This window comes from Pongo abelii, chromosome 6 (assembly GCF_028885655.2).
Source record: "Pongo abelii isolate AG06213 chromosome 6, NHGRI_mPonAbe1-v2.0_pri, whole genome shotgun sequence".
Classification (NCBI taxonomy): Eukaryota; Metazoa; Chordata; class Mammalia; order Primates; family Hominidae; genus Pongo; species Pongo abelii.
This window is the reverse complement of record NC_071991.2, coordinates 20,379,969-20,402,349: the sequence shown is the minus strand read 5'-3', so window position 1 is coordinate 20,402,349 and position 22,381 is coordinate 20,379,969. Positions and strand designations below refer to the sequence as shown.

Here is a 22,381-nt window from a genome sequence, read left to right as displayed (position 1 = left end):
CTAAACACTGGGTTCCGTAGAAAGGAAATGTTTAGGTTAAGATAAAAGACTGTGGAGACCAAGGTTCTTCTGAAGTCTTATAGTGGCTGCCCTTAGAGACAGATAGATAGATGACAAATGTTTTCTATTCAGACCTTTAAGAAAGTGCTAGACTCTTACTTAATCTCTTTAGGATTGGGAGGGCCTGGAAAAAAAGATCTAGCTATGTGAATAGAGATTCTTCACAGATGCACATTTTCCCCCACAAAGGACAGCTTTGCAGGACCATTTCAAAATATGGCAAAGAAACATGTTTTGGGGTAAAATTGTTTGATTTTCTTCCTCGTCTTGTCATGTTATGCCAGTGTCAGGTTGGAAAGTACGTCATGATATACAAGATTAAATAAAACCCATCTGACGAGCATTTATGGTTTGTAGGGCATGACTCCTTAGACCGCTTAGATAGGAATTTGGGCAAGGTAACTTTAGTCCTCAGGAGGTAATTAGGTTTACATGATGTCTTGAGGGTGGGTCCCTCATGATGGAATTTAGTGCCCTTTTAAGTAGAGATAGCAGAGAGCTTGCTCTCTCTGCCTCTTTCTGTCTCTTCCCCACCATGTGAGGACAGAGCAAGAAGGTGGCCGTTTGTAAGCCAGGAAGAGAGCCCTTATCAGAACCTGACCGTGTTGACCTCTTGATCTTAGACTTCCAGCCTTCCGGCTATGAGAAAATTAATTTCTGTTGTTTAAGCCACCCCGTCTGTAGTCTTTTGTTATGGTAACCTGAGCAAACTAAGCTACTGAAGTCTTAAAACTGCTGTTCTAGAGAACTCTCAACAATCAATGTTGGGTACAGTGTGCAGTTATTTTCTGTAGATCAAATAATCCCTGACCTCTCACCGTCTTGAGAGAGGCCTCAGCCAACAGGATTCTCTCAAACTTTGCAGAAAGCTGTCTAAGGCTCTCAGTTTGATACAGGTGTCTGAACAGCTAGAAGTGTATGGTGGACTTAGCAGGACCACTTTACGTGGGGATCTTGAAGGAAGTTACATAGAGATTGATCACAATTAAATCCTTCCATATGCAACTTATTAATTAAAAGAGATCAAAACAGCCTTAAGAAGGAGCCTTAACAAGCAGTGGAACTTTTTGTGTAATTACTTTCAGAAAGAACAACTAGAAATCATCTGCCAAAAGCATTCCTGTCGGCAGGCCAGCGCCGGCATCCTTGTGAAGCTGGTGCAGAGTTTCTTCCAGCAGGAGCGTTCATCTAATTACCTGAAGGTTTGCAATCCTCCGCAATTCTCTGGGGGCCAGTCCCAATCAAAATCAAAATTGGGATGGGAGGCACATGTCTGTCCTGGCTGACACAGCCAGTTGTTAACACGGGCCCTTAAAGGCTTCCGACCCAGGCTGTCTTTGGAGGCCTGGGCTGCAGACAGCAGGTCACACGCGAGGCTGCAGGTCACTCTAGCCGTGGCCATGAGACAGCCTTGGTCCTGTCTGAGGGCTTCCTGGGGCCTTACTCCCACGTGGAGGAAATTCCAGCCAGGCTCTTTCATTTGTAAAATCATTTTAATTTCTCTCTAGCTGTAAAAATGAAATAGACCCATGGCACTAAGTGTGGAGAAGTTAAACAACTAAGTATACAATGACGGTAAGTTCATCACTCAACAATAACTAGTATTTACATTTTGGTTTATATCCTTTGAAGAACTTTATATAGCTGTATAAATATATATGTATGTGGCTAGGTAGTCCAGGTAATTATATTTATATAGTTGTGATTATGCCCTACATAGGATTTTATGGCCTGACCTAATAAAAGTAATATAAGAATAGAATAATAAAAAAACAATATAAGTAGAGATAGACGTAAAAGAGACACTGGCAGCTATCCCCCCCATGTCAGAGGCAAGCATTTTAAGCCATTTTTCATCTCATTGATTCTGGTGGATGAAATCACTCCAAGTAAAGTACTTACTTGATTTTTTTAAAAATTCATTTTAATTTTGCAGAGATGGGATCTTGCTATTGTTGCCCAGGCTGGCCTGGAACTCCTGGGCTCAAGCAATCCCCCCTTCCTGGCCCCCGAACACCTTGGCCTCCCAAAGTGCTGGGATTACAGGCATGAGCCACTGTGCCCAACCTTATGTGGTTTTGAGCCTCCACTTGAAATGGGATCTCTCCATCCTCTCCTTTGAAAGACAGGAAGAACATGGAGTCTTTCCCCTTTCCCATCCCAGTCTCTGCCAGTCACATTTTTATTTTTCCAATCTGAATTGAATAGCTTTATTGCTTTAGCTCATAAACTTAAGTCTTTCTTTATTAACTTGAAACCATACCTTTGGACCTCCCAGTCTGAAAGGCGATGGTTTGAGGGGAGGGCTTAGCACCTCTTCATTTCTTTCTTCTTTTTTGCAACTTGTTTTCTGTATTACTGACTCTTACAGTGGCAGGCACTTACATTTGTTCTCTATCTGAAATTTCCATGATTCTCCTATTAATTTCAAATTCAAAACCAAAGATTTTGTGAATATGAATACTATGATTATGTAAATAATTACTCACTGCAGAAACAAATATGATATAAGTAATCTCATAACATTTACTTTTTATTTTCTCGAGACACAGTCTTGCTCTGTCACCCAGATGGGAGTACAAGTGGCATGATCATAGCTCACTAAGCCTTGATCTCCTGGGCTCAAGGAATTCTCCTGCCTCGGCCTCCCAAAGTGTTGGGATTACAGATGTGAGCCAGCACACCCCACCTAGTGCTGTAACATTTATAGGAGAAAAGGATAAATAAATTGGAAAACAAGAGGGAAGGAGGGAGGGCGAGCCCACTCTCATTGTATTTATTTGATATTTGATATTGATGCTGGCTTCTCCTTCTCACTAAGTGTATGCAGTTTCTTTTTTTTTTCTTTTTTTTTGAGACGGAGTTTCGCTCTTGTTGCCCAGGCTGGAGTGCAATGGAGTGATCTTGGCTCACCGCAGCCTCTGCCTCCCGGGTTCAAGCGATTGTCCTGTCTCAGCCTCCCAAGTAGCTGGGATTACAGGCATCCCTCACCATGCCTGGCTTGTATTTTTAGTAGAGACAGGGTTTCTCCATGTTGGTCAGGCTGGTCTTGAACTCCCGACCTCAGGTGATCTGCCCACCTGGTATGCAGTTTCTTTAATGCACTGATGCTGGAAGTTCACTTCTTCCTGCCCTCCTTGGCACTGATTTACAACACCTGCTCCCACTGTGGTCTTCTGGGCTCTCACCTCATTGTTAGAATCCATCTCATGAATTAGATCTCATTTTCTCTCACTTCTTGGATTCCTTTTGCATGTTGCTGCAATAATTCACTGAGTGATTCTTTTTAAGTGATGTCTATGAATTGTAAAATTCCTTTTCTTTTTTTTTGAGACAGGGTCTCGCTTTGTCACCAGGTTAGAGTGCAATGGCACAATCATAGCCCACTGCAGCCTTGAACTCCTGGGCTCAAGGGATCCTTCTGCCTCAGTCTCTCTAGTAACTGGGACTACAGATGCATGCCACCAGGCCCAGATTCTTTTCGTGTTTTTTTTTTTTCTTTTGAGACCCTCACTCTCTCTCCAAGCCTGGAGTGCAGTGGCGCGATCTCGGCTCAATGCAACATCCGCCGCCTCCTGGGCTCAAGCAATTCTCGTGCCTCAGTCTCCCGAGTAGCTGGGACTACAGGTGCCCACCATCACACCTGACTAATTTTTTGTGTTTTTAGTAGAGACGGGGTTTCACCATGTTGGCCAGGCTGGTCATGAACTCCTGACCTCAAGTGATCCACCTGCCTCGGCCTCCCAAAGTGCTGGGATTACAGGTGTGAGCCACTGCGCTCATCCTGTTTTCGTATTTTTTGTAGGGATGGGGGCTTGGTATGCTGGCTATTCTGGAATGCCTGCGCCTCCCAAAGTACTGGGATTACAGGCCTGAGCCACCACGCCCAGCCAAATTGTAAACTTTCTAAGCCCCAGTCTTGATTGGATTTTGACTGGGTGTAAATTAGTTTTCCCTGTGATGTCCAGACCACTTGCTCCACTGTCATCTCGTGTCTGATGATGCTGATGTGCAGTTTAACGGCAGCGTGATCGCCATTCATTAAAACGTTGTCCGTTCCTTCCTCTAGGGCTTTAGGTGCTTTCTTTAATTCTGATGTTCTGAAATTTTATGAGGTTTGGCTCTTTGTGGGTCTTTTCATTTATCCCATATAGCAGCTGACAGGCGTTTTCAGTCTCAAGCTTCATCTCGTCTGCTCTGGGAATTTCTCTTGTATTATTTCCTCTCTGTGGTTTCTGTTCTCTTGTTCTGAAACGCATCTGCAGTAATTCACTGTGTATACAGTTTGAATTTTCTCTCCTATTTCATCAGTTTTTTAAACTTTCTTAAATTCCTCATCTCAGACTGTTTTTTTAGCAGCCTCTCAGCTCTCCCTGAAGCATTACATTAACATTCTTCCAAGGTCTCTTTTTTCCAGAATCATCCTTGCTGTGTCTGGGGTCACCTTTTCTGTCCTGCTTGTGGGTGACACTGGTTTTCTTGAAGTGTCTGGAAATCCTTGTTTGGTCATTGCCATTCCTGGCGTTTCTGAATGTGATGGGCTGTGATAAGAGGCAGGTTTTAGTAGCAGCCTTTCTCTCTGAATGAGACCAACGGCTGCGAACCTTTTTATAGCAGTGGGGCATGTTGACCAGTAGGCTTCATTGTAGGGTTCAAGACTGGGAAGGGGTGAACAGGATGCCCCATGTAAATGCTGTGGGACGAAGGCCTTACTCTGGGGGATCAACCTCAGATCTACTCCTCAGGGAGATCACTGCTTGCTTTTTTTTTTTTTTGAGAGACAAAGTCTTTGCTCTGTCGCCCAGGCTGGAGTACAGAGGCGTGATCTCAGCACACTGCAACCTCTGCCTCCTGGGTTAGAGCGATTCTCCTCTCTCAGCCTCCCGAGTAGCTGGGACTACAGGCGTGCACCACCAAGCCAGGCTAATTTTTGTATTTTTAATAGAGACAGGGTTTCACCACGTTGGCTAGGCTGGTCTCGGACTCCTGACCTCAAGTGATACACCTGCCTTGGCCTCCCAAAGTGGTGGGATTACAGGTGTGAGCCACCACACCTGGCCTGCTTGCTTTTAAGAGGATCTTTTTCTAGGGGTGGGAAACCCAGCAAGCTGATCTAAGTGAAGGACTTAAATCAGTCACCCTCAGTCCACCTTGTCTCCAGTCCAGATGTTAGCACCTGCTGACTGGGACTATACTCTGTGTGCTCTCAGCGCTTCTCCCTCCTCCACTTTCTTTCCAGTTTGCATGCTTTCAGCCTGGCTTCTGTCTGCCCAATTACATCTGTAAAGATGGATGAATTCATCCTGCCCTCCAGGGATCTGCCAAAGTTTTTGGGCCAATGACAGTCTTTCCCCGATATTCTATGCTTATTTACATATTTATTTATTTATTTATTTGAAACAGAGTCTCACTCTGTCACCCAGGCTGGAGTGTGGTGGCGCGATCTCTGCTCACTGCAACCTCCAACCTCGGGGGTTCAAACGATTCTCCTTCCTCAGCCTCCAGAGTAGCTGGGATTACAGGCGCGTGCCACCATGCCCAGCTAATTTTTGTATTTTTGGTAGAGATGGGGTTTCGCCATGTTGGCCAGGCTGATCTTGAACTCCTGACCTCAAGTGATCTGCCCCCTCTTGGCCTCCCAAAGTGCTGGGATTACAGGCATTAGCCACCGTGACCGGCTATAAATATAATTAAACAAATACAATTTATACTTAAATATATACATCTGTGTTTATGTATTTATTCCATTTTGTTCCCTATATCATGATTGTAATAGAATTTTAGGAGAGAGAAGTGTGTTCGGTTTTCTCAGTTGAAACACTTTTTAGAGTTAGTGGTATATTATAAAGATGTTTGGATGTCATTAAAATTTTAGTAAGCATCATTGATCCACAACATACTCTGATATGAATGTACTTTGCTTATTTATTTCTGTATTTTTACCTGCTTTTTTTGTTTTCATCTTTTTTGTTGTTGTTATTGTTCATTAAAAATACACCGCAATGCCTTTTCTTGATACACAAATCTTTGGCTACGTCTCAGGACAGACTAAAAAAACAATAGAGTTACAGGGTCAAAGGGCCAGAACTATTTTTTTCAGACTTGTGATGCAAAATGGCCAAATTACTTTCTCTGAACTGTTGTTTCAATTGCTGTGAAGTATCAGTCCCATTACATTCTCACCAGTATGTTAAAAACAGTTTGAAAAAGGGCTAGGCATGGTGGCTCATGCCTGTAATCCCAGCACTTTGGGAGGACGAAGTGGGCGGATCATGAGGTCAGGAGTTCGAGACCAGCCTGGCCAACATGGTGAAACCCTATCTCTGCTAAAAATACAAAAAATTAGCTGGGTATGGTGGCGTGCGCCTGTAATCTCAGTTACTTCAGAGGCTGAGGTAGGAGAATGCTTAAACCCGGGAGGTGGAGATTGCAGTGAGCCGAGATCGTGCCACTGCACTCCAGCCTGGGTGACAGAGCAAGACTCTGTCTCAGAAAAAAACAACCAACAAAAAAAACAAAACAAAACAAAAACTAGAAACAAAAACCCTCCCCCATTGAAAAAGCAGATAACGGTCAGGCATGGTGGCTCAGGCCTGTAATTCTAGCACTTCGGGAAGTTGAGGCTGGAGGATCCCTTGAACCCAGGAGTTTGAAACCAGTCTGGGCAACACAGCAAGACCTCAGTCTCTCTCTCTCTTTTTTTTAAAAAAAAAAAAAAAACAGATAAGAGCATCTCTTAAAAAATTGTATTTGTTTGGTTGCTTGTGAGATCAACTATTGTTTTTGCATACTTTATTAGTTCTTTGTCTTTCCAGTTTTGTGAATTGTCTATCATATAGTCTTTGCGTTCCTTGTTTGCCTGTTACCTTTATTTATGCTGTTTATAATGTTTAGAAGTTTATATTTTTGTACTGGCAAGGCTATTCATCTTTTCCTTTGTAATTTCTTTTGTTTTACTTAAACTCTGCATGTCTCTTAACTATGAAAGATGAGTTAAATATTTACATGTATTTCACTCTAGGCTTCTCATTTTTATTTTTTAGTTTTCTCCTCTTAAATAGTCTCTTATTTTGTTCATGCCTTACTGCATTAAGTAGAATTTCTAGGATAGTGTTATTTAATAGTGGACATAAGGGGCTTCTTGTCTTTTTCCTTGTTTCATGGTAATGTCTCTGCCTGATTTTCAAAGGGGAGGGCATGTAAGGTGTTTTTTTGGAGTATAAGAATAAAAGGAGGAAATTATACTTTACTGATTATCTACAGTAGAGAATGACACTGCCGCCTTCAGTTGCCCATATGCCGTCTGGTCTGGTGTGAAGTGTTTAGGAAAAGGAGAGCATCTCACACTGGGAGGTATTGTGGTACTTTCCAGTGACTTGTGACGCAAGTGCCTGGTTAGGGGGATTGTATTAGTCCGTTTTCAAGCTGCTGATAAAGACATACCCGAGACTGGACAATTTACAAAACAAAGAGGTTTAATTGGACTTAGAGTTCTACATGGCTGGGGAGGCCTCACAATCATGGAGGAAAGCAAGGAGGAGCAAGTCACGTCTTATGTGGATGGCGGCAGGCAAAAAGAGAGTTTGTGCAGGGAAACTCCGCACACCCCACCCCCTTTTTTTTTTTTAAACCATCAGATCTCTTGAGACTCATTCACTCACAAGAACAGTGCAGGAAAGACCCGCCCCCATAATTCAATCACCCCCACCAGGCCCCTCCCACAATGTGGGAATTCAGGATGAGATTTGGCTTGGGATGCAGCCAAACCATATCAGGGATTTACAAATTATATTAATTTGCTTCAACTAGACTAATAGATAATGGGCAAGAGGCTTTACAAAACGTCTACCAAGAAGCCTCAGCTTTTGATCATGCTGATCTAACAGGCCCAAGTAAACCCCAAGACAGTGATCAAGCTGACATTTCCTTTGCTCCCAAAAGGAGCCCTTCATTAGTTACTCTATGAGTTAGAACATTGAGGAGTTCATCAGATTGGACAGAAGTTGGCCAAAATGATTAACAAACTTCCAAAAGACAATTTAAAATGTAGATCTCTGTGGACTCTCACTGGCCTACATCTTTGAAATGTGATGGAAGATGGCTGCAGGTGGCTTTTGTGCCACAACAAAGCAGGTGTCTTATTTCGGGGCAAAGTTCTTAAATGAATTGTCAAACACAAATAAGAGTTGCACGCTTTCTGTCATAAACAGTCAAATGATCCACATTTTCTGGTCTTTTCTGAGATGGTGGGATGTTGTTGGCCATACACAGGTAAAGATGACATTTTAACAAAGATTGAGGAAATCACCGCTTCTCAAAGGAACCTTATGCTGTGGAAAGAACATTTTTGAAAATAGATGTTTTTGGAAATGTTTCAACTATTATGTGATTTTGTAGCTAAAAAAAAAAAAAAAAGATGGTGAGTGCACTATCTACAAACTCTACTCTGTAAAGTTCAAAAATCTGGAAACAGAACTTTGTCAGCTGTGTGAGAAACTTCCAAATGAAGAGATCAAGGGAGTTTCAGACTCATTTGTTAAAAATATGAAAATGCAACTGCTTTCAGTTTGCAAAATCATCTGTTGACGTTAGGGAAGATGAAACTTCACCAGCCAAATGTCAGCAAAAACCTTGGCATGCTTGTCAGATGGAATTGAAGAATGAATATTATGACTTCGTAAATACTGCCAATGACATTTTTCTTCCATTTGGATCTGTGTCTCTTATGGAGGTGTATTTTTGGTTATGGCAGACATGAAAATAAAGTCTGGAAATAAACTCAACCCAAAACCAGATCTTCAAATTACTGTATAACAAAGTGTTATGTCAAGGTTTTCAATAAGTGTGAATAATATTAAATCATCTTGTTTTCACTAAAAAAAATCCAATTTCTATGTCTTGAGAGCAAAGTTATTTAACCAGTGTTTTAAAATTTATTAGTCTGGAGTTGCATGTAGAATTCCCATGTTTCAGGATGTTATCTATTTATGCTTTCTATATTTGTTTTAATAAACCTGTCAGATTTGTTGTTTACTGCTTTTGTTTTGGAGAACTAGCTTTTTCAAATTATCTGTTTTCTAATTCACTGCTTTCATTATTTCCTTTTTTTTCTATTTTCTTTATTTTGTTGTTATTTTTTAACTAAGAAGTTAGCATTGAGGACTTAGGTTTTTTTCCTCTTTAAGATAAAGAGAACATTTAAATAACAAAACTTTTTTTCTGAATGCTCCTTTGCTAAACTCTGTGATTTTAAAAAATAAGTATTGTTTTTGTTATTTTTAAAAATAAGTATTGTTTCCATTTTCATTACTTTAAAGATAGCCTGTAATTAAAACTTTAATTTAAACATTGACCTAGGAAATATTTAGGAGAATATAATAAAATTTTCAATTTTGGCTTCTATTTTATTTTAAAAAAATTTTATTTCCATAGGTTTTTAGGGAAGAGGTGGTGTTTGGTTACATAAATTCTTTAGTGGTGATTTGTGAGATTTGGGTGCACCCATCACCTGTGCAGTATACACTTAAAGTATTGACTTTCATTATTGTCTCTACTTAAATTCAACTGTGGTAGACCAACTTTTAAAATACCTATGCTGAAGTTTGCTCTGTGGTCTTATATTTGATAATTTGACGGATCTCTGGGGGACACACACAGTCAGAAACGCACACATTAAATTAGCCTTCATAGCCTAATACCCACTTTTCTTCATATCCTTTTTGTTTTTATTTTTTGTCCAGGTAATTTATCAGAGGCTTAGAGGGTGTCTTTAAAGACTTCAACCATTTTTAAAAATCTGTATTTATTTATTTATTTATTTATTACTTTTTTAGAGACAGTCTTGCTTTGTCGTCCCAGCTGGAGTGCAGTGGCAACATTATGCTCACTGCAGCCTTGACTTCTTGGGCTCAAACGATCCTCCCACCTCAGTCTTCCAAGTAGCTGACACTACAGGTGCGCACCACCATGCCAGGCTATTTCTAAATTTTTCATAGAGATGAGGTTTCGCTGTGTTGCCCAGGCTGGTCTCGAACTCCTGGCCTCAAGTTATCCTCCTGTCTCAACCTCCCAAAGTGTGGGGATTATGAATGTGAGCCACTGTGCCCAGCCAGTTTTTCTTTATATTTAAATTATTTTTACTTTACAGTGCTATGATATGGTACATAGAAGTTTATGATTAATATGCTATCATTTTGAATTTTACCTTCAAACATAAAATGACCTTCATCATCTTTCATTTGGACTTCACTGTACTTCAGTGTTTTTTAGTTTGAATTGTTTGAAGTGAGAATTTTATTTTCTATTACATTTGACTTAAAATATTTCTTCATGATTTACTTCATAAACTTCTCTACTTATTTTAATTGAAGTGACCCATTCAAGGCGGCAGGAGGTGGAGATAGTGTTGTTTTTGTGGCTGCTTCTGGAGGAATCTTCAGAAGCCATTATTCTGAAGGAAACTGAATCTCATTTTGTTTTTTTGTGGGTATGCTCTGTCACCCAGGCTGGAGTGCAGTGGTGTGGTCTTGGCTCACCGCAGCCTCTGCCTCCCAGGTTCAAGTGATCCTCCTGCCTCAGCCTCCCGAGTAGCTGGGATTACAGGTGCGCACCATGATGCCTGGCTAATTTTTGTATTTTTAAGGAGAGGTGGGGTTTCGCCATGTTGGCCAGGCTGGTCTCAAACTCCTGATCTCGAGTGATCTGCCTGCCTTGGCCTCCCAAAGTGTTGGGATTACAGGTGTGAGCCACCGCGCCTGGCCGGTAACCTGTATTTTCTACCTGAATGCTCAGAGCATTCTTCCTTATCCTTGAAGTTCAAAAATGTCACCTGGAGATCTACCTCTGTCAGTGTCCTAAGCTAACATGGGTGCTTTTTCTGCTTTCAACATAGAAATGCAGAATAAAATAGAAAAAGAATATTAAACGTGTCGCTCGGCTGGTCATCTGCCTGCTTTCTTACGGATTTATCTGCCTTTTTCTCCTGCTACCCTGCATGGTAGGGCTTGATGTTTGCAAACTACATTTCCAGATTCCCTGGCAATAGGCTGCTGACTGATTTGGCCAAAAGGAGACACCAGCAGGAAATGAAAAGGCGGGAAAAAGAGAGAGGCTGGGGTATTTTTCCCCATCTCGATCTGCTTTTGATAATTGTCTCCAGCAGTGGCTGTCTCTTTTTAGTGGTTCTTGCTTTGAATCTTGGCAGAGCAAAGCCTTTCCATCTCTCCTTTTAGTTCCTATTGGGCAGCCCCTGCCACGGTGCTAGATCCTTTTGGGAAACTCAACTTTGAGGTTCTGATAGTACCACCCTCTCCCTACATCCTTCCAGACTAGGGGTGGGAATATGTTGCTGCCATCTCTAATCTCTGCTAAGTATCTCTGTTTGGCTTTTCCACCCTTCCAACAACTTAGCAGATAGCTGTTTTAAATCCTTCTGTTGAACTGCCTGATGTAGGCTCTGTTTTCCTGGCTAAGCTCTGATGAATAAAATCAGTTAGTTAGAAAGAAAGGAAGGAAGGGGAAACTCAGAGCCCAGGGAGATAAGCATAGGAGTGGGCGCTACTGAACAACAGGAACCTCCCTGCCTCCCAGAAAGCTCTGATGATGGGGTTTTAATGTTCATGCAGAGACAAAAGATGTCTTGGACTGGCACAGGGAGGAAATAGGAAACAAGACTTCGGTTTCCCAGCCCCCTGGAATTCATGGACTAAATGTTTGTGTTTCTCCAAAAGTCATACGTTGAAATTCTTTTTTCTTTTTTTTGAGACGGAGTATTGCTCTGTCACCCAGGCTGGAGTGCAGTGGCGCGATCTTGGCTCACTGTAACCTCCACCTCCCAGGTTCAAGTGATTCTCCTGCCTCAGCCTCCCAAGTAGCTGGGATTACAGGCATGCGCCACCATGCCTGGCTAATTTTTGTATTTTTAGTGGAGACAGGATTTCACCATGTTGGCCAGCCTGGTCTCAAATTCCTGATCTCAAGTGATCCACCTGCCTTGACCTCCCAAAGTGCTGGGATTACAGGTATGAGCCACTGCACCCGACTATATGTTGAAATTCTTATTGCCAGTGTGATCGTATTAGCAGATACGGCCTTTGAGAGGTGATTAGGTCATGATATAGTGACCCAATCACCTCTCAAAGGCCCTATCTGCTAATGAGTGGGAGGTGGAGGCCTCATTCACTAGTGAGGTGGAATCCTAATGAATGTCTCCTTATAAGGGGACAGAGAGACCAGAGCTCTCTCTGCTGTCCACCTCATGGGGACACAATGAGAAGAGGGCCACCTGTAGACCAGGAAGAGGGTCTTCATCAAGAATTTGATCAAGCTGGCACCCTGATTTTGGCTTTCCAGGCTTGAGAACCATGAGAAATAAATGTTTGTTGTTTAAGCCACATATTCTGTTATATTAGGTTGGTGCAAGAGTAATTGCGGTTTTTGCCACTAAAAGTAATGGTTGGTGCAAGAGTATTGGCGATAACTGCAATTACTCTTGCACAACCTAGTAGCAACTTACTATTCATGGACTAAATGTTTGTGTTTCCCCAAAAGTCATATGTTGAAATTCTTTTTTTTTTTTTTTTGAGATGGAGTATTGCTCTGTTGCCCAGGCTGGAGTGCAGTGGCCCTATCTGCTAATACCATCAAATTGGCAATACGAATTTCAACATATGGTCGGGCTCGGTGGCTCATGTCTGTAATCCCAGCACTTTGGGAGGCCAAGGCAGGTGGATCACTTGAGGTCGGGAGTTCGAGACCAGCCTGGCCAACATGAAGAAATCCTTTCTCTACCAAAAATACAAAAATTAGCCGGGCATGGTGGTGCATGCCTGTCATCCCAGTTACTTGGGAGGCTGAGGCAGGAGAATCACTTGAACCCGGGAGGTGGAGGTTACAGTTTTCACTTACAGGTGGGAGCTAGGCTCAGTCTCCCCACTGGCCCAGCAAAGTAGCAGTGATGCTTATTTCTTCCCAGATCAATGGCTGCAAAAGAGAAAGGCTACAGTGACAAATCAAAACTCTCAGCCAGTGTTCCAGGGGATGTGCAGTCCAAATGTACGCTACCTGCGTAGTACAGGCTTCTAAGTTAAGGAATTAATGGAATGACTGGTTCTCAACTGGTGAGATGCCCTGTGTGATGGACGGGGATCTCTGTGAACTTGGAACTCCAGTGGGAAAAGCGTCACCTGTTGCAAAGGCTGCTGGGGTTCCTCCCCTTAACAAATGACAGGCCATACTGGGAAACAGTTTGTCACTGGGGAAATCAGAGTAGTACAAAAAGAGGATTAGTGCCTTCAGAAATGGAAATTATAAAATGACATTCTGAAGAAAAACATGAAATAAGTCAGAAATGGTTAAAAGGGCTAGGCGCCATGGCTCACATCTGTAATCCCAGCACTTTGGGATGCTAAGGTGGGCAGATCACTTGAGGCAGGAGTTCGAGACCAGCCTGGCCAACATGGTGAAATCCTGTCTCTACTAAAAATACAAAAATTAGCCAGGCATGGTGGTGCACAACTGTAATCCCAGCTACTTGGGATGCTGAGGCAGGAGAATTGCTTGAACCTGGGAGGCAGAGGTTGCAGTGAGCCCAAATTGCACCACTACACTCCAGCCTGGGTGACAGTGAGACCTCTGTCTCAAAAAAATAAAAAATAAAAAAAATGGTTAAAAGGTGAAAGAAAGTATAGGAATCATAAAGATTGATACTCAGTGAAAAATAAGAGGTGTGTTTATAAAAGAACCAAAGTAAACTTCTGGAAATGGAAAATATAGTCATTTAAATGAAAAATTCATTAGACAGGTTCAACCACAATTCAGTAAAAACTGAAAAGAGAAAGTACAAGTTTGCAAATAATTTGAAGAGATTACTTCTAAGATACACAGAGAGGTAAAAATGTGAACAATTAAAAAGAGTTTAAGGAATATGGACAATACTATGATGTATCAGTGAAGACTTAGTTCAAGAACCAGTAACCGCTCTGGGTATTTTAAGCAGGAGGGGATTTAATATAAGGGATTTGATGCTTGCATAACTGTTCAAGGGTTGAAGGAGTGGATTTTAGGTGGTTATCCAGAATGACTTCCAGAATAACTGAAAGTCAACTCTCCAGGAGAGTCACTACCACTGAGGCTGCCACCGCAGTATGTTGTCCCTGCAACATTCTCTTGACTTCCCAACATTTGGAGAATGGTCCCTTAGAGCTGTGATCTGGGGATTCAGAAGCCATTGCTGCCACCACCATAGCTGCTTTGTCACAGCCAGGAAACTGGAGAGTGAACAATGGAATGTTGCTGCAGGAAAATGTCACGTTTTCATGTCTTCTTTTTTGTAGAAAGTCAAAACATGGCAAGGAAACAGCCAGTGACATGCTGGAGCTAGCTCATAAGCTCATACTGGCTTGTGAGAGCCCACTTTTAAATTTTAAGGGATTTTGTGAGGTGATTATTAAATGCACCCTTTTTTTGTTTTGTTTTGTTTTGTTTTTTTAAGACAGGGTCTCGTTCTCTGTTACCCAGGCTGGAGTACAGAGGTTTAATCATGGCTCACTGCAGCCTTGAACTTCTGGGCTCAAGCGATCCTCCAACCTCAGCCTCCCGAGTAGCTAGGACTGCAGGCACATACCACTGTGCCCGGCTAATTGTTTTATTTTTTGTAGAAAAGAGGTCTTACTATGTTGCCCAGCTGGTCTTGAACTCCTGGCTCCCACCTTGGCATCCCAAAGTGCAGGGATTACAGGTGTGAGCCACCACACTCAGCCTATGCATTCATTCTTAAAAATGGAATATAAACTTACAATGAAACAAATTAAAAAATCAAGGTAATAAATATTTAAAATTCATCACTTCCTAATCATTTTGCTACATTTTACTATTATTTGTGATTTTGTGGTTAATTTAGTCTATTGTGTCTGTGTGGTGGAGATACTGCATGGTGGTATGCTGGTATACTGCTGCACATCTCTTTCCAAATCCATGTTTAGTGGTACTATGTTGTGAGCTTGGAATTGGCCCTTGTGGGAATATTTACGCCATGAAAATGGAAAATGCTACACATCAAGAGTGTTTCTTTTTGAGACCGAGTGCTATAAACATTTACCAGTATACCACTGCCTTCACCTCATGTCTATATTGCAAATTTTGTGTAAGAGCTTTTGAATATTAGAACTAACTTTCATCCAGAACCTTAGTAGCAAGAAAGTCTGGAAAATAGTTATTGGCTTCCCAGCTTCCTCAGTCAGATGAACTGTGAATAGCTTTTGGGTGAACCAGTCGAGAGAATCCAGCTTGAACAAAGAGGTCCAATGTACATCTAATAAGAGCTTAACAAAAAGAAAATAAAGAGATTTGGAGAGCACCTATATCTGAAAACATAATGACTTACAATTGTCCAGAATGAGTATGGATAGGTGAACAGCAAGTATACCTATAGATTTCTCATCAGCAACAAAACACTTTCTAAGTACTAAGGAAATCATTAATTTATAATTCTCTACTAGGTTAACCTTCATAATTCAAATAAAGTTGAAATAAAGACTTTTTAAGACAAAGACTTAGAAAATTTGCCATTTATAGCCCCTTATTTACATTTACACTTCATTGAAAAAGAAATTGAATCTGGAACAAAAGAGTAGCCTGCAAGAACCAATGATGAACAGAAAATTGGCAAACTTGTGGAAAAGTTTAGATAAGTATCGGCTGTAAGAAACAATAATTCTGACTAATTTTGGGGGAAAAGGGGTTAAAAATAAGATTGAAATTGAACACTGGACAGTAACATAGAAGGACAAAGCAGTGCAAAAATTATAACCAATCCAGTACATAAAGATGAAAAGCACACTTGTAGCAGAAGAAATTGAATGAGCAAAAGCCATATAAAAAGATGCTTAAGCTAGCAGTGAAGGAAATCCAATTAAAAATGAAACAGTCTGCTAATACCAAGTTTTGGCTTGGCTATCGGGGAAATTGACACACTCCTAGACTAATGGTGGATCTGTAAATTGTCACAATCACTAAGGTGGTTTTCAAATACATCTAAAAATTATCTGATACTCCATTTTTCAAAAGGTGTAGTCTAATTCCTTTCCCCCTAAGTGTTGGCTGTATTCAGTGACACAGTTCTAATGAAAACAATGTGGCAGAAGTGATGGTGTGTGATTTCCAAGACCAAGTCATAAGAGCCCCTGCTCCCATGTCTTTGATCACTTGCTTGGGGTGATCCAGCTCCCATGTCATAAGGACACTTGAGCAGCCCTATGGAGAGACCCAGAAGAAAGTGAGACCTTTTATGAACATCTCTTTCCAAATCCATGTTGAGTGGCATCATGTTGGGAGCCATGTGAGTGCTCCCAACTCACACGAACAAAGAGCTATGTGAGTGCGCCATCTTGGAAATGGATCCTCCAGCCCCGCTCAGGCCTTCTGATGATGGTGGCCCCAGTCAGTGTCTTGACCGCAATCAGAGGAGACTCCTTGAGCCAGAACCACCCAGCTAAGCAGCTCCTGATACTGACCCACAGAACCTGAGATAATAAATATTTATTTTAAGCCACAAAGTTCAGGGGTAATTTGTTACATACCAATAAATAACTATTATATACCAATAAGTAACCCAATCACTTTGGAGTGCAATTTCACTAAATCCAATAAAGGTTAAGATTTGCATACTCAACAACCAGGTAATATTTTATCTAGGTATGCAGTTCAGAGAAGTTCCTGCAAATACATATGAAGAGATACACATGGGGGTATTTACTGCAGCACACTTTTCCATCAATTGTGTAATTTATACAATTGGGTATTTATACAATGGAAAAATGTTAAGCAGTTAAAAATTAATTAACTAGGCTGAGCGCAGTGGCTCACGCCTGTAATCCCAGCACTTTGGGTGGCCGAGGCTGGTGGATCACAAGGTCAGGAGATCGAGACCATCCTGGCTAACACGGTGAAACCCCATCTCTACTAAAAATACAAAAAATTAGCTGTGCGTCGTGGCGGGCGCCTGTAGTCCCAGCTACTCGGGAGGCTGAGGCAGGAGAATGGTGTGAACCCGGGAGGCGGAGCTTGCAGTGATCCAGGATCGCGCCACTGCACTCCAGCCTGGGTGACAGAGTGAAACTCCATCTCAAAAAAAAAAAAAAAAAAAATTAATTAGGTGTATGTGTATGGATTTAGATAGATCTCAGAAATCCAATATAGAGTGAACCGTGCAGGTTGCAAAAGCATATGGATGGTGTAATATCACTTATGTAAATTTAAAGATAGACACAGCAATAATACAATATATTCTATGTAGTTACATCGAAATGTGGACAAATTTAAAAGCATGGACAGGAAGGATAATAGAGTTGTCACTGTGGAGGGAGGGAAGTGAAAGAATAGGTGGTAAGGGTTTCAGTGTAATGTGTTGTTTCTTTAAAAAAATAAGTGAAGTAGGCAAAATATCATTAAATCTGGGTGGTGGGTACATGGGTGCTTTATGTTATATGCTAAAATTTGTTTCTTTGAAATATTCTTCATTACCTTTAATGCAGATTTTCATTCTGCTACTGTTTTTGGATTTCTCCTTTGTTTGCAAATGCTTACACCTTTTCCATACCGGCCTACTTCTCAGCTTACTGCCTTTTCTTTTTGTCTTGATATCTCTTCTTCTCACTCTGATATTTCTTAATGAATTTGCATTCCTATGTCATAGACACCTTGTTAAAGTTTGTAAAATTGTCTTTTCTTGTATTATATCATTGTTGGCAATAGGCTTTTGCTCTGCTTCTTGAAAGTTCTTCCTTCTCTAATGATGCAGAACTTTTACACAGACCACTACGTTAGTGTTTTTGCTTACTCATTCTTGTCTGATTTGAGATCTGTCCAAACCAAGTGTTTGCCAACTGGCATGCCCCTGCAGGATTTTAACAAGGGAACAAAACTGTTTTATAAGCGCTTAGCCAAATGTCCAGGGTCTAGCTGGCCTTTGTTGAGAGCATCTTTGCTGGAGTAAGATGAGATCTTCTTGTCTCCACCATGTAGCTGTTGGACTGAGAGGAAGAGATATATATTTCTGGGTTATTTGAGGCCTTCTGCAGTTTTTCCTGAATCAGAAGCAATGCATGAAAAATCATAATCCCCATAGGTCGTTACTCCTGGGATCCTTCTCACCAACACCTGTGCCTTGCAGCTAATTTCTCATCTTCATGTGCAGGGTCCATGTCTCAGACCTTCCATTCCTAGCCACCTTGCATACTGGGGGGTTATGATCCATGAGTAGCTAGAGGAAAAAAGTTGTTGCTTCACAGTGGTGGAAGAGACGGTGGGGAGATTTGACCTTGGCTGCTTTAATAAAGCAATTCCAGTCAGAAGGGTGATTGCCTGCTGTTATGGTTGGTCATCCCTAAGTCCCTGAAATAGAAGAGAATTTGGGTAGATAACAATCTCTTCTTATCCCTGTACTATCTGACTCTATTATTCCGTCTCTGACTTCAAGGCTGCACCACTGATTATTCATTCTAATCCTAACTGTACTGATTTTATGAAAGCTTCTTCCATAACCTGGCATTGGTGTTGTTGAAAATATCATTATTTTGGTGTGCTTTCGTGGTTGATTTTACAGGAATTTGGCAAAGGCTGTGTCAGGGCTGGTTAGGCTCTTTAAACTTTAGCATGCAAGATTAATATTGCCCCTTGTATGTCTGGTAGTTGGAGGACACGGATTGCTGTCAAGTCTGCAAGAGATGCCTTGTACTTCTCTAGCACTCTATAGAGAGCTCAGGAATCAATTGAAGTCTTTCAGCTTCTTTCAAAAGTCCATCTAAGACTTTTAAGAAACCTTTAAGCTCTTTGAAAAAGTTTCAGGGACAAGTTAAGATGCAATTCTCCAAATGTTTTTCTTGCTCTCTCTGTGGTTCATTACCACAAATCTATACAACATAAATTAAATTCTTTAGAGCTATGCTTCTCAAACTATTTGTGAGGAAGGACCAGTTTTAATTTTTTTTTAGTTTCAGTCATTTGTAGACTGATACTTTAAAAAAATACAGTAAGAGCCGGGCACTGTGGCTCACGCCTGTAATCCCAGCACTTTGGGAGGCCGAGGCGGGCGGATCACGAGGTCAGGAGATTGAGACCATCCTGGCCAACATGGTGAAACCCCGTCTCTACTAAAAATACAAAAAATTAGCTGGACATGGTGGCAGGCGCCTGTCATCCCAGCTACTTGGGAGGCTGAGGCAGGAGAATGGCGTGAACCCGGGAGGCGGAGCTTGCAGTGGCCGACATCGCGCCACTGCACTCCAGCCTGGGCGGCAGAGCAAGACTCCCGTCTCAAAAAATACCAAATAAAACAAAACAAAACAAAAACCAGTAAGAAAGAATTACCAGAAAAAATAAAATAAAAGAAGCAAAAATATACAAAAATCAAGTCCACTGGTCATGTGCTTAGAATAGAAGTTGGGGCAATGCTCTAAATTGTTATTTCAGTGCTTTCTCTCAATTCTTGTACTTACCTCAATGCAGACCAGCAACAAATGCTGTGCAATTGGCAGTGGTCTGTAGACCACACTTTGAGTAGCACTGCTTTAGAAGCGCTGCAGAACACACAGGGCTTTGCTCAGAATGATAATACTACCCTACTGCAATGTGCCTGGGTCCTTGGTACTGTAGAGGAAAAAAAAGGAAGGTACATTAATGAGGGTTCTCCAAAGAAACAATCTATCTATCTATCTATCTATCTATCTATCTTATCTATCCATCCATCCATCATCTATCATATATCTCTATTTTTCTATCTATATGTATCTATCTAATCTTAATCTATCTATCTGTATAACTTTAAAGAGATTTATCATAAGGAATTAGCTCATGCAGTTACAGACTCTGAAAATTCCACAGTCTGCTGTCAGCAAGCTGAGGACCCAAGAGAGCTGACGGTGTAGTTCCAGTCTGGTTTGAAGACCTGAGAATCAGATAGTGAAAAGCTCCAGTCCAAGTCTGAGTTCAATGGCAGAATAAGACTGATGTCCCAGCTTGAAGACAGTTTGAAGAGCAAATTCTTTCTTAGTGTGTTCATTCCATGTAGGCCTATTCATTCTATTCACTGTTGGATGAGACCCACCCACACTGGGGAGGAGAATCTGCTTTACTCAGGCTACCAATTCAAAAGTTATCTTAATCCAGCAACACCTTCACAGACACATCCAGAATAATGTTCAACCAAATATCTGGGCAACCCATGGCCCAGTCAAGTTGACACATAAAATTGACCATCACAAAAGGGCATCATTTCAAGTTAATGTGAATGAGGCTCTTTAGTTTATTTATTTAATTAATTTTAGAGACAAGGTCTCCCTCTGTTGCTCAGGCTAGAGGGCAGTGGCAAGATCACAGTTCACTGCAGCCTCAAACTCCTGGGCTCAAGTGATTTTCCTACCTCAGCCTCCTGAGTAGCAGGGACTACAGGCATGCACCACCATGCCCGACTAATTTTTAAAATTTTTCTCTAGAGACACAGTCTTACCATGTTGCCCAGACTGGTCTTGAACTCCTAGCCTCAAGTGATCTTCCAGCATCAGCCTCCCAAAATGCTGAGATTACAGGTGTTAGGCACCATACGTGGCCTCTTCAGTATATTACTCTGTCAAGAAATGTACCAGTTCCTTGACCCCATTAACAGGAACCATCCCTTTTGGTTTTAACCCACAAGATCTTTTATTTGATATGACAATTTAGCCAGCCTCCCTGGCACCCAGGAAATGGACTCTTCTTTGGCTCTGGCACGTTCCATTCAAGTAGCCCCTTCTGCATGCCGACACCATTCAGCACTGGAACCCACTGGTGCTTTGCCACTCACACCTGATCCCTCAGCACGGTGGTTTACATGCCAGCCTCTCCCTGAAGCTTGCCCTTTGTCAGGTCTCACTGACCCTCCTTTGTAATCCAGCATGTAATCCAGGCATCAATCTAATTCATCCATGACTTCTTGTTGCCCCTGCATCCTGCTTCATATAATCCTTAGCAAATAATTACTGGTGTTACTCACTGAGCAGATGCCTGGTGCTAAGTACAGTGCTTTCCATGTCTTATCTTTTTAGAGTCAAGAGTCTTGCTCTGTCACTCAGCCTGGAATACAGTGGTGTGATCATAGCTCTCTGAAGTCTCAAATTACTGTGCTCAAATGATCCTCTCACTTCAGCCTCCGGAGTAGCTATGACTACATGTGTGTGCCACCATGCCCAGCTAGTTAAATTTTTTTTTTTTGGTCTGTGCGAAGAGACAGGGTCTTGCTCTGTTGCCCAGGCTGGTCTGGAAATCCTGACGTCAAGTGATCCTCCCGCCTTGGCCTCCCAAAGTGCTGGGATTACAGATGTGAGCCACCATGCCTGGCCGTTTATCTTATTTAATATTTACAACAGTACTATTCTTTTCAGTATGTATTAAAACCCTAATTTTACAGAAGAGGAGACAGGCTTACAGAGGTCAAGCAACTTATTTACCTGGCTAATAAGGGCAGAGTTAGGATTCAAATCTAACAGTTTTTGACTAGAAAGTGCTGATTCTTTTTTTTTTTTTTTTTTGAGATGGAGTCTCCCTCTATCACCCAGGCTGGAGTGCAGTGGCACCATCTTGGCTCATTGCAATCTCCACTCCTGGGTTCAAGTGATCCTCGTGCCTCAGCCTTCCAAGTAGAGCTGGGATTACAGATGCACACCACCACGCTGGCTAATATTTGTATTTTTAGTAGAGACGGGGTTTCACCATGTTGTCCAGGCTGGTCTCCAACTCCTGACCTTGGGTGATCTGCCTGCCTTAACCTCCCGAAGTGCTGGGTTTACAGGCATGAGCCACCGCACCCAGCCAATTCTTAACCATGAAACCACTCTGCCTTAGTTTCTACTGCTGTAACAAATGCCTTAGACTAGCTAATTTATAAACAACAGACATTCATTGCCTACAGTTCTATGGGTTGGGAAGTCCAAGATCGAGACACCTATAGATTTTGTGTCTGGTGAGGGCTGCTCTCTGCTTCCAAGACGCTGCCTTGTTGCTGCATTTTCACATGGTGGAAGGCAGAAAGACAAAAGGGCCTTGCTGGTTCCTTCCAGCCCTTTTGTAAGGGTATTAATCCCATCAGTGAGAGAGGAGCCCTCATGGACCTAATCAGCTTCTAAAGGCTCCATCTCTTAATACTATCACATTACAGTCTTAGATTCCAGTGTATGAATTATTGGGGGACACATTCATTCAGACCATATCACTGGCTTACATAAAATACAGAAAGATTGTTTTCATGACAGTCGCTTAAATATTTCACAGTGAGTGAAACTGCTGTTGAAAA

General features: G+C 41.7%; 1 protein-coding gene across 4 annotated transcripts in view; it reads left to right on the top strand.

The window, feature by feature from the left end:
• Positions 1-22,381, top strand: part of CALN1 (calneuron 1) — a 625,214-nt gene that overhangs the window by 96,745 nt on the left and 506,088 nt on the right. Inside the window, exons 1-2 of one of the 4 annotated variants that reach the window (XM_054560450.2) lie at positions 191-1,262; positions 1,569-1,635. The exons of 2 other annotated variants lie outside the window; for them this stretch is intronic. The gene's annotated coding sequence lies outside the window, so the exon portion shown is untranslated. Of the gene's footprint in view, positions 1-190; positions 1,263-1,568; positions 1,636-22,381 lie in introns of those variants that run through there. One more of the 4 variants, XM_054560451.2, reaches the window with a different exon arrangement.